This window comes from Eptesicus fuscus, chromosome 23, assembly GCF_027574615.1.
Source record: "Eptesicus fuscus isolate TK198812 chromosome 23, DD_ASM_mEF_20220401, whole genome shotgun sequence".
Taxonomy (NCBI): Eukaryota; Metazoa; Chordata; class Mammalia; order Chiroptera; family Vespertilionidae; genus Eptesicus; species Eptesicus fuscus.
The window spans coordinates 2,223,509-2,236,220 of record NC_072495.1 but is presented as its reverse complement, the minus strand read 5'-3'; the positions used below and the strand labels follow the sequence as shown (position 1 = coordinate 2,236,220).

Here is a 12,712-nt window from a genome sequence, read left to right as displayed (position 1 = left end):
CTCCCGGGGGTCCCTGGGGAGATCGGCACCCCGGGGAGGTGAGGCGGGACTCGCCCAGCCGCTCCCAGGGTCCCTGGGGACATTGCAGGCATGTGGTTGCTGAGACCCAGACCAGGCCTCTGGCCACAGATTCATAGCTTTTCGGAGACCTAGGGCAGGGATCTGCCTCATCTGCAGAGAGACAGAGGTTCTGCAGTGCCCCCAAGACGTGGGTGGGCCCAGCCAGGGATCAAGGGGCATGGAAGGACTCCTGGCAGAGGGGCAAGGACCCTCACCCCTGAGGCGGGGGTTGAGGGGTGGTGCCACCTCAGTGAAGGGGTGCTGCACTGCAGGGTACTGCACTGACTGACGTGATTCAGAGAAGCTCCCAGTGCTAATGGGCCTCGCTCAGGCGGCCTTCACACTTCAGAGGCGGTGACTACTGCTCCTGCCTTCACCCAAAAGCAAGCTCGCTACACCCTGCCCCATGGCAGAGCATGCCTAGGCAGTGAGTGGGAAGCCTTCCACCTGCTTCGGAGAAGGGGGGGCAGTAAAGAATGGGGGGAGAGGAAAGAATGTGGAGCATCCGCAATGAAGAGGTGCTTGAGAAAGAGGCTTGGAAGCCTGACTGGAAGGTTTGTTCTGTTTGCTGGGCCGCTGCCCCTTAGGAAGCACAAAGAGCATGGCTCTGAGGGCTTCCTGTGTGCTCTGAGGGCTTCCTGTGTGCTCTGAGGGCTTCCTGTGTGCTGAGTCAAGTTCCACAGCCAACTGGCATTGGCCTCAGTTTCCTGGTCTGTAAAATGAATGAAGCGTGTCCCAGTGCCTTCACTGAGCTTTGATGGCCAATTGAGATACTATATAAAGAAAATGAGGGAAGAAGTGAGAAAGAAAAGGAAGGACGAGCAACACAAAAGAAAGACTGAAAGGAACCTGTAAACCCATTGTCACTTAAATAGGGAATATAGTCAATAGTGTTGTAATGATGGTATGATGCCAGGTGGGTACTAGAAATATCGGGGAACACTTTGTAAAGTATATGATTGTCTAACCACTATTCTGTAACTAATATAAAACCTGAAACCAATACAAAATAATGTTGAATGTAAAGAAATGAAAATTGGAGTGAAATTTTTATAAATTTCAAAGTTTAAATAAAAGCTGTAAAGGAAGGAAGGGGAGAATAAAAAGTGTTTTTCATTTTGCCACTTCATTAAAAAGACAGTTGTCTTTATATGGTGCTTTTATACTTTTCTAAGTCATTATCTCATTTTAATTTCCAGGCAACTTAAAGACAAGAAGTATTCCCTCCACTATTCAAAGAAAGGAAATCTTGGTGCCTGGTCCTAATGATTCAATCGTCAAGCCCTTATTGTAAAGCAGGGTTAGTAAAATTTTCTGTGCAGGGTCATATCTATACTAATAAAAGCCTTGGGGGTGATCAGGCCAGCAGGGGAGGGTATTTGGGGGCAATCAGGCCTGCAGAGGAGCAGTTAGGGGGCAATCAGGCCAGCAAGGGAGCAGTTAGGGGGCAATCAGGCAGGTAGGTGAGCAGTTAGGAGCCAGCGGTCCCAGATTGTGAGAGGGATATCCAACTGCAGGTTTAGGCCCGATTCCACAGGGATCGGGCCTAAACCTGCAGTTGGACATCCCCCGAGGGGTCCCATATTAGAGAGGGTGCAAGCTGGGCTGAGGGACACCCTCCCCAGTGCACGAATTTCGTGCACCGGGCCTCTAGTGTGTGTGTGTGTGTGTGTGCGTGTGTGTGTATATATATATATATATATATATATATATATATATATATATATATATACAATTTTCTTCTCCATTCAGCTACCCTATGTCTTTTGATTAGAGCATTTAATACATTTACATTTAAAATAATTATCAATAGTTATGTAGTTACTAGAGGCCGAGTGCACAAAATTCGTGCACAGGGGAGGGAGATTCCCCTCAGCCCAGCCTGCACTCTCTCCAATCCGGGACATTCCTCTCACAATCCTGGACCGCTGGCTCCTAATCACTCACCTGCCTGCCTGTCTGGTCACCCCTAACTGCCTCCCCCTGCTGGACTGATCGCCTCTCACTGCCTCTGCATGCCGGCCTGATCACCCCCAACTACCTTCCTCTGCCAGCCTGGTTGTCCCTAACTGCCCCCCCGCTTGCTGGCCTGGTCGCCCCTCACAGCCCCCCCCCCCCCGCCAGCCTGGTCACCCCACGCAGCCTGCCATTAAGTTGTTTGGTCATCCCTCACTAACCCCCCTGCCGGCCTGGTCGCCCCACGCAGCCTGCTTGTTCAGTCATTTGGTCATCCCTCACTAACCCCAGTGCCAGCCTGGTTGTAGGCAGCCATCTTGTGAGGGTGTGATGGTCAATTTGCATATTACCTCTATTATATAGGATTATTACATAGGATTGTAGTTATTCTATTATTCCTATTTTTTTTTTTCATTTTATTTCTTCTTCTTAGAGAATTCCCTTTAAAACTGGTTTGGTGGTGATGAACTCTTTCGATTTCTTCTTGTCTGGAAAGCTCTTTATCTGTCCATCAATTTTAAATGATAGCTTGACCTCTGAAGCTAATAAAAGCCCACTGCAGAACTGGCCTGGTGCCTTACTTAGTCACATGGCTCCTAGCAGTTTTGCAGGTAAGGAACAAGGGTTGTTTTCCTGAAAGATGGCAAGGAAGGAACCTCAAGACACTGGGGGGACCTAAAGGACTTCAGGACTTACCCAAACCTGTAGGTATGGCAGGAGGAGCCAGATGGCGGCTGTGTGGCGTGGCTTCTTTGCTCTGAGGGGCTGACTAAAGCTCAGCCTAGATTCCCTGTAAGACTCCAGGAGAGCAGACTCAGAGAGCCTGTATAACCAATCGCCATACTTGTGTCTATGCAAGTAATCAGGCAACCTAAAGATTCCCTGTAAGACTCCAGGAGAGCAGACTCAGAGAGCCTGTATAACCAATTGCCATACTTGTGTCTATGCAACTGAGGTTTGTGCCCTTGACTGGAATCAAACCCGGGACCCTCCAGTCCACAGGCTGACACTCTACCCACTCAACCAAACCGGCCAGGGCAGAAGAGATGATATTCTGAGCTGAATCTTAAAATGCCAGGTAAGGTAAGTAGGTATTCCAAGCACAAGGGAAAAGATATGCAATATATTTTTTGATAGTACAATTATAGAAATTTCTTAAACTTCTATTTAGAACTTGACCATATATTTCTTTATGTTTCAACTAATAAAATAAGAAGTCAAAGTTATGCCAATGTCTAGGCCAGTGGCCACATCCTTCTGGACTTTAACAGAAGTGTCTTCGCTGAAAACGCCCTGGCAAGCCTCATAAGTCCCGATGAGGCCGAGCCCACCTTCATCTCTAACTCCCACTGCTCAGCCCTGTGACTCACCACAGCTTTCCTTCTTCCGGAATAAACTGGCTTCCACAATATGCCTGCTTGCTCTTCTGAAGGCTGCATTGTCAACGTATGTGAAACATGATTCTAAGGTGGAAGGGAAATGAGTGGGGATTCGGGTTATGATGGCAAATACACGGGCGCATCTGAACTTCGGAATCTCTGCACTGCGCGTGCTGCCTCCACCTCCACTGCAAACCTACTGTCCAGACCAGCAGTCCTACTGCGCGCACGGCAGACACCAGGCGTGGCCGACATACCGGCCCCAACAGAGATACCCCTGGATGTGCATGCTGAACAATGACTGTTTTAAGGCAAAGCTCTGTGTGATAGAGGTGCACTTTGTCAAGGGGAGAAAATTGTTTACTTGTTTCATATATTTTTTCCAGGTTTTTAGTTGTTTAGGGCAGGAAGGTAAGTCTGGTTCCTGCTACTCCATCCTGGCCAGAAGCAGAGTCTACAAAGTTACTTTGATCTGTCCCAGATGTGCCTTTCTTAAGCCACTGAGGTGAAGGTGATTGCTGCTCCTTCCTGGATCTGTAGGCTGTGAGCAAATCCTTTTCCAGAGAGGAGTCCTAGCATGGTTAGCCTGTCCAATAGCAGGCTGTCCACACCCTCGGTTATTCTGGTTATACTGGAGGCCTGTTGCACAGATTCGTACATGTGTGTGTGTTGGGGGGGAGGTCCCTCAGCCTGGCCTGCACCCTCTCACAATCCGGGACCCCTCGGGGGGTGTCCAACTGCCAGTTTAGGCCCCATCTCCGAACCGGCAATCGGACATCGCCCGAGGGAATGCAGCAGTGCACCAGGCGGCAGGTGGCCAGGGAGGAGCCCGAGCCGGGACCAGGCGCTGCACTGCTCTCACTCATCCCGGCCCGCTGCGCCTGCCACTGCCACTCTGTAGCGCTGCACTGAGTCGGGAGAGGCTCCCACAGCCAGAGCTGTGCTCGCCAGCCATGAGCCCGGCTTCTGGCTGAGCAGTGCTCTGCCTGTGAAAGTGCACTGACCACCAGGGGGCAGCTCCTGCATTTAGCATATGCCCCCTGGTGGTCAGTGCACAGCATAGCGACTGGCCAGACTGGTAGTTTGGTAGTAATGGTCACTTAGGCTTTTATATATATAGACTAGAGGCCAGGTGCACGAAATTCGTGCACGGGAAGGGGGTCCCCTCAGCTCGGCCTGCACTCTCTCCAATCTGGGACCCCTCAGGACCTCTGGCTCCTAACCGCTCACCTGCCTGCCATCCTGATCCCCCTAACTGCTCTCCCCTGACAGCCTGTTTGCCCTAACTGCTCTCCCCTACTGGCCTGGTCCCCCTAACTGCTCTCCTCTGCCTGCCTGATCACCTCTAACCTCCTCTGCCTTGGCCCCGCCAACATGGCTTTGTCGGGAAGGATGTACGGAAGGACATCCGGAAGGTCGCCTGGAAGATGTTCAGTCTAATTAGCATATTACCCTTTTATTAGTATAGATGCCACCTTCTCCTAAAAATGCAGGTTGTTCCCAGGTTTTCCTATCGTGGAAGGGGAGCCTGCAGTAGCATCCTGGGTTCTGACCAGGGCTTATGCGCTTGTGCTTTATCTCAGCAGATGTGATTCCTAGAAGAAGATTCTTGGATGTACCTTGAACATTTCTATTGAATTTGTCAAATCATCCTCCAAAAATGTTGAACCACTTTAAACTCCCACCAGCAACCATGTGTGTGCCCTCCGTCCCACTTTGATACCAATATCATTGATTTCTCCCTAGAAGCTTCCCTCCCGTCAGCCAAGACTGCTTGGTACTTGAGCCAACCTCATTGTTCAGCTAGGGACTTGATTTCCCGAGATAGAATTATGGAGGAGGAAAAATAGTTTTCCTCTACCTTTTTGAGTTCTTAGTGGAGGCCCTTGTAATGAAAGGCAGATCACCAAGAGAAAAACAAAAGTTCATTAACATGTGTACCTCGTGTACATGTGGGAGATCCCAGGGAAAAATGAGTAACTCCCCAAGGTGGCTTAGAATGCAGATTTAAATACCTTCTTCCTAGGGAAAGGGGATGGGAGATGTAGGCCTCTTAGAGGAGAGTAAATGATTTTTAGGAAAGAAGAATGGGGGTGGGGGGAAATAGTTTGTAACTAAGTTTGGGTGTGATGTAAACTTCTACTCTCCTGTCCTGTGACAGGAGTCAGTCTTCTCTGCCTGATGACATTCTCCTGTCAAGGGGATCTATGATATATAAGCTCCTTTTGGGGGGTCCGATTTTAGGCAGATCAGGAGACTTCAGGGAAAGCCTCTGCATGCATCTGCTGTTTTTCAAACATCTGCAGCTCAGGATCATCAATATAACAACACAGCATATGTTGGGGTGGCATGTTCTCTGACTTTCAGAATAAACCCAGCAAAAGCTTGTTTCCTCTCTTAGATGATTTGCCACAGTAGCATTATTCCCTGGAGATGGTATTCTGACCAGACCTTCCTGGGAGTGGTCATAACATACCCTGTGCTTGTAGAAAGGTGTGGGCCACATCACTAAATAAACCCGGGGCAGTTTTCTCATCTTGTGGAAGGGAGATCAAGTTATGATAGTTTATCTCCCTTTCCACAGGTTTCTTGCAGGTTTGTGTCTTCGCTGCCTGCCCTTCCCCCAGCAGTCCAGGCGCTTCCACGTGGGGCCCTGGGGCTGCTGGGTGCCAGGCCTGCGGGTTTGTGTCTCCAATCCACTCCTCCCCCCTGCCACCCCAGTCCCAGGTCCGCGGTGGCAGGGCTTGGGGCTGCAGGGTGCTGGCCTCCCTGTGGGTTTGTGTCTCCGATCTGGCCCCCTGCAGCCCCAGCACCGCAGTGGCAGGGCTTGGGGTTGCTGAGTGCCGGCCCCCTGCAGGTTTGTGTCTCCCATCCGGGGGCTGCTGGGTGCCGGCCCCCTGTGGGTTTGTGTCTCCGATCCAGGGGCTGCTGGGTGCTGGTCCCCTGAGGGTTTGTGTCTCCGATCAGGGGGCTGCTGGGTGCTGGTCCCCTGCAGGTTTGTGTCTCCGATCTGGGGGCTGCTGGGTGCTGGTCCCCTGCGGGTTTGTGTCTCCGATCCGGGGGCTGCTGGGTGCCGGCCCCCCTGCGGGTTTGTGTCTCTGATCTGGGGGCTGCTGGGTGCCGGCCTCCCTGCGGGTTTGTGTCTCCGATCTGGGGGCTGCTGGGTGCCGGTCCCCTGTGGGTTTGTGTCTCCGATCCAGGGGCTGCTGGGTGCCAGTCCCCTGCGGGTTTGTGTCTCTGATCAGGGGGCTGCTGGGTGCCGGTCCCCTGAGGGTTTGTGTCTCTGATCAGGGGGCTCCTGGGTGCTGGTCCCCTGCGGGTTTGTGTCTCCGATCCAGGCGCTTCTGGGTGCCAGTCCCCTGCGGGTTTGTGTCTCCGATCCGGGGGCTGCTGGGTGCCGGCCCCCTGAGGGTTTGTGTCTCCGATCTGGGGGCTCCTGGGTGCCGGTCCCCTGCGGGTTTGTGTCTCCGATCTGGGGGCTCCTGGGTGCCGGTTCCCTGCAGGTTTGTGTCTCTGATCTGGGGGGCCCCCTGCGGGTTTGTGTCTCCGATCTGGGGGGCCCCCGGCAGGTTTGTGTCTCCGATCTGGCCCCCTGCAGCCCAGCACAGCCATGGCGGGGCTTAAGGCTTCTGGGTGCCAGCCTCCCAAGGGTTTGTGTCTCCCAACTGCCTGGCCCCTAAGGGCCTCGCCATCTTGGTTGGGGTTAATTTGCATACTCACCCTGATTGGCTGATGGGTGTGGCTTGGCTGATGGGCGTGGCTGGTGGGTGTGGCTTGTGTAGCAGAGTGATGGTTAATTTGCATATTACTCTTTTATTAGAGAGGATTGCCTGGAAGGCATGTCACTAGAGCAGGCCCAGCACTCCCAGTGGGAATGTGTCCTCACTTACCAAGGCCATGCAGGACAGAATGGCAGTCTCCACTTTAAAGGGCAGGTGTGGTGGGGTAAAATCAGCACTGGAGCCAGAAGACTCAGGTTCAAGTCCTGGCTCAACACTTTATACCGGTGTGACTTTGGCAAACTCACTCAATCAGTGGGCCTTCATGCCCGTCCCTAGATAGGCACAAGAGTATAGCTCACAGGCTGTCCCAGGAGGCAATCAAATGCTGGGCGAGGAAGCACCTGGCGATCTGTAAGGTACTGTGCAAAGATAAAGTGAAGCCAATTTCCGGCAAATACTCCTAAGAGCCCTGTCTTTCTAACATTCCTTCTTCCAAACCTCTAAGCTATCACAACACATTAAAAATGCTTACGTGTTAACTAATGAAAAGAAATGCACCATCTTCTAAGTAGTTTCAATGATCCCCCCTCAGACTGTACAGTCTGAATCAGGAAATCATTTATATATATGGCCCAATATAATTTCAAAAACTCATCCTAAATCTAATTTACAAATCCCTTCACTCAATGTGAGCGCTTGCAAATTACTTACATTCTTGGAATTTGGGCATTGCAAGACCAATAAAAATAGATCAATTATTTGCATCTACAATGAGTAAGGCCTATTCCCAGACTGTCAGTTACTGATCTCCAACTCTTTGGTGTTTGACATTAGCATTGATCTAATTATAGAATACTTTAATACCATCAAAGGATACAGCATTTTGTGCAGAATGTGAAAAATGAACGTCACAGCCTTGGCCGGTTGTTAGAGCGCAGGCCAGCGGACAGAAGGGGCGAGGTTGGATTCCAGTCAAGGGCGGTATCTTGGTTGCACGTTCAATGCCCCGCCCGGTGGGGGCGCCAGCGGAAGGCAGCCAATGGATGCTTCTCTCTCCTCTCCCCGCCCCCCACTCCCTTTCCCACGCTCTAAAAATCAATGGAAAAAATATCCTCACTCCTTGGGTGAGGATTAAAAAAAAAATAATGCCACGTTTATTTTGGGAAGTTGGTAACGTCTCACTCCCCCCGTATTGATACACCATTACCTGGAGTGTCCCCAACCCGGAATGGGGATCCCTGCGCCCAGGGACGGAGGCGCGGCCTCCCAGGGAGCCGGGCAGGGTTAGGAACACAGAGGCCACAGCTCCACCCGCCCCCGCAGCGCACCCAAGGGGCGGCCACCCACCCTCCCCACCCACAACCTCCGGCCCCTTTCTCCCAAAGACACGCTCCCAGGCCCCGGCCTGCAGCCTCCCGCCCCCCCGCCTCCTGCGGTCAGTGGCGCCCCCGGAGCCCTCCTCCTCAGCTTTGTGCCTCCCGCCGCCCGGCCTCTGGCCCCGGACCGCGGCCCGCCCACGCCGCCTGGCGGTTACCCTGCCACCAGCGCAGCTTCCGGGAGCGGCCTGAGCAGCGCAAGCAGCTCTCCGGGCGGAAACCCAGACCCTGACTTTAGGTTCCGGGCGCCTGCGGCCACCGGGAAGCCTCAGCTCAAAGCCGCAAATCCAGCATCCCCCTCCCAGAAGCATCCATTCCAAGTCTAGGTAACTAAACACACCAGGAGGAAACTGGGCGGGGCCTAACAGCGAGCTGACCCAATCACCTCTGTTCTGACAGCTCTTAATCCCTTACAAGGGAGCTCTCCACTCCATCCTAGCACAGGGGAGGCACTGGGTTCTGGAGGAAAGAATGCAGGTTGTTGGCTTAGCCCTGGGTTTCTAATCATGGCTTTCCTGTTTCCTGAAGAATGGGAGGTATTCCGTGGTTCCAGTTTTAATGGGATGGTCGAGAAAGGTGACCTTTGAGGCAAGGAAGCGAGAGCCCTTTTCATTGCATGCCGAGGGAACAGGAAGTGCTAAGGCCCTGAATCCTGAGCCTCATGCTGTGTCATTTAGGGGATCAGCAAGGAGGTCAGTGAGTGGCTGGAACAATGAGCTGAAGGGAGGGTAGAAAATGTGGTTGGGACAAAATATGTTTTAAGGAATTTGACTTGAGCAGTGGGGGAAGCCATTGGAAGAGTTACATGATGTGACTTATGTTTAACAGATCCGTCTGGCTGTTGTGGGGAAACAGACTAGCCTCCGTTGTGTGGCAAAAGTAGAAGTTGGAAGACACATCAGGAGACTCTTATAAAAATACAAACAAATTGTAATGGTAGCCTGAACCCAGTAAAAGTAGTGGAGACAGTGAGAAGTAGACAAAAATCTGGAAATACAGATTTTGAAGGTAGAGCCATAAGAATATAAACTGAGTGGCCAGATTATTATGATCTCTGAACGCATAATAATCTGGCCACTCAGTGTGTGTGTGTGTGTGTGTGTGTGTGTGTGTGTGTGTTTGTGTGTGTGTGTGTGTGTGTGTGTGTGTGTGTACACACACACTAGAGGCCTGGTGCATGAAATAATGCATGGGTGGGGTCCCTTCGGGTGGCCTGTGGTGATCGGGCCCCAGCTTGTGCCCTCAGGCTTGTAGCCCCAGCTTGCACCCCCACCCTTGTAGCCCCCCACCTGGCACTCTGCTGTGGCCTGGCACCGCCCCCTCACCAGCTCCACCATCTTGCCTGCAGACCGATCGATCAGGGCCAGGACCCCTGCCAGGCTCCCTCAGTCAGGCAGTGGCCCCACTCCCCGTCACTGTCACTGGTCCCTGTCTGTGGGCCCCTGCTCGAACCTGCCTTAGCCTGATGTCGCCCACTCACCTGCTCCACCATCCCGCTGTGGTCCCGCTGTTGTTGGGGCCCATTGGGGATGGCAGCACCTCCACTGCCAGCACCACCATGTTCTGCGCACATCATAGCAAGAGGTTGAACTCCCGGTAGAACAATGTGCATATTAGGCTTTTATTATATAGGATACTAGAGGCCTGGTGCACGAATTCATGCACAGGTGGGAGTCCCTTGGCCTGGCCGGTGATTGGGGGTGGCTGGCGGGGGGGAGGGACTGCAGCCAGCAGGAGGGGGGAGGGGAACTTCAGGAGGTTGGCTGTGGGAGCCCACTGACCACCAGGGGGCAGCTCCTGCATTGAACGTCTGCCCCCTGGTGGTCAGTGTGTGTCATAGCTATCAGCTGGTCTGCCACTTGGCTGGTTGTAACAGTCGCTTAGGCATATGACAAATGTGCCTGTCATCCTTGCACAGGGGCCATGCTAATCTCTGTATTGTTCCGATTTTAGTACATGTGCTGCCAATGTAATATGTGCTGCTGGCTGGCATGGCTCAGTGGTTGAGTGTCAATCTATGAACCAGGAGGTCACGGTTCCATTCCTGGTCAGGGCATGTGCTCAGGTTGTGGGCTTGATCCCCAGTAGGGGGCATGCAGGAGGTAGCCAATCAATGATTCTCTCTAGTCATTGATATTTCTATCTCTCTCCCTCTCTCTTCCTCTCTGAAATCAATAAAAATATATTTTAGAAGAAGGAGGAGGAGGAGGAGGTAAGAGAAAGAAAGGAGTCAAGGATGACTTCAAGATTTTGACCATGAGCAACTGTCAGGGAAAGGTGAAGCTGTCGTTGACTGAATATGGGCAGACTGTGGGTGCAACAGTTTGGGAATGGGGTAGAGAAGGAATAAAAAACTTGATTTTGAACATATTAATTTAATGATATCTAGAAGACAGCCAGGTAAGATGAGAAGGCAATTGGATATCAGAGGCAAATTCTGGCTTGGAGATATACATTTGGGAGTTATTTCTGTCTTGATCGTAAAGACACTAGGTGAGATCACCAAGGGAGTGGCTCTTAATGACATTAAAGACCCCTGTATGCCAGGCAGTGTGCCAGCTGCTGGGAAATGAGGGATGACCAGGTCAGAGTACCTGCCTTCAGGAGGCACCCAGTCCCATGGAGCAATCAGCCTCATTATTTTGTCACGGCTCTAGATAGATGCTCTTCACCAATGGCGTCACTCCTGTCACTCACCGGGCTTGACTCTGTGCAACTGCAGACTCTTTCCCAAAACACCTCACCCATCTTCAAACGTCAAGGATTGTCATATGAACAGCTGATCATAAACCTTTCATTTTCTAGACCATCTCTGATTTTAAATGTTGAGATATTAGAAAGGGGCAGTATTGAATGTCCAACTCAATAGGAGTTAGTGCAGTGGTCGGCAAACAGCGGCTCGCGAGCCACATGCAGCTCTTTGGCCCCTTGAGTGTGGCTCTTCCACAAAATACCACAGCCTGGGCGAGTCTCTTTTGAAGAAGTGGCATTAGAAGAAGTTTAAGTTTAAAAAATTTGGCTCTCCAAAGAAATTTCAATCGTTGTACTGTTGATATTTGGCTCTGTTGACTAATGAGTTTGCCGACCACTGAGTTAGAGCATTAAACGCAAAGAGCTCCAGACAGCAGGGATTGTGTCTTCCTGTTTATTGCTATAAACCCAGGGCCTAGAACAGTTCTTAGCTCCTAAGATGTCTTCAATAAATATTTGTTGAATGGATGAGTGAATTGGTAAGATTTTTATGATGCAATATGTTTTAAATAGGTGACATATTTTGATTTGAAACTTTGGGCATGTGGTCACACAGAAGGGAGTCAGGTTTTTGCAGCCATTCCTTAACAGGAAATTGAGTGTTATGAGCAAAGAACACTCAGACTCCTTGGGAGAACATGTCTTCTTAGACTGTGAGACTCAGGACTGTGCCAGCAGGGACGCTGTAGTGTGTGTTGCTTACAGCTCGGCTCCCTGCCGTCCGGGGCCTGTTGGACTGGCGCAGAGGGTTCTTGTCTAATGGAAATGATCAGTGCAGGAGAGCTCCGGGAGATGAGCTCTGTCTGATGCTGTAGGTAAGAGTGAATGTGGCAATATTTCCAAAAAACAATTCAGCTACTTACAGGCGATATGGTTGAGTAACATTGAGGCAACCCCAAAAAGAAAACAACATGGAAATAAAATTAGAACAGAAATAATCAACCCTTAAAGGGATTAAGAGCTCTGGGCCAGGATTTAATTTAACACCAAAGCTGATTGAAGGCATTAGCACATCTGAAGGAAGATTATAAATCAGGAAGATTTGTTTGGCTCTTCAAGCCTACCAGCAGGAGAACCCAACCACAGCAAAGACCCCAGCACTCCTGGGAGGCCCAAGCAGGTAACATACGCCAGAGTCCACACTTCCTCAGTGACAGACACAGAGCCCACCAACCATTACACAATTTGCAATAACTCTAGGCCAATATTTGAAAATTTTGAAGAGATAAATAAATTCCTAGAAAAACTCAAGTTATCCAAAGGTATGTAAGAAAAAATAGAAAATATGAACAATCCTATATCTACTTAAGAATCAACTCTATAAGTAAAAACCCCAATCTTAAGTGGGATAGAGCTGATAAATTCTACCAAAGTCTATTTTCTCTCAGAAAGTTCCAAACAAAAAATCAGCAAATTGAATGCAACTCCTTTGTTGTATTCAGCAATATATAAATAGGATAATAAATCA

General features: G+C 50.7%; 1 non-coding gene across 1 annotated transcript; it reads right to left on the bottom strand.

Moving 5' to 3' along the window:
- Positions 1-10,364: 10,364 nt before the first annotated feature.
- LOC114228867 (U6 spliceosomal RNA) lies at positions 10,365-10,469 on the bottom strand. The gene has a single exon (XR_003614979.2). It is a non-coding gene; the product is annotated as a U6 spliceosomal RNA (small nuclear RNA).
- Between the last annotated feature and the right edge of the window lie 2,243 nt (positions 10,470-12,712).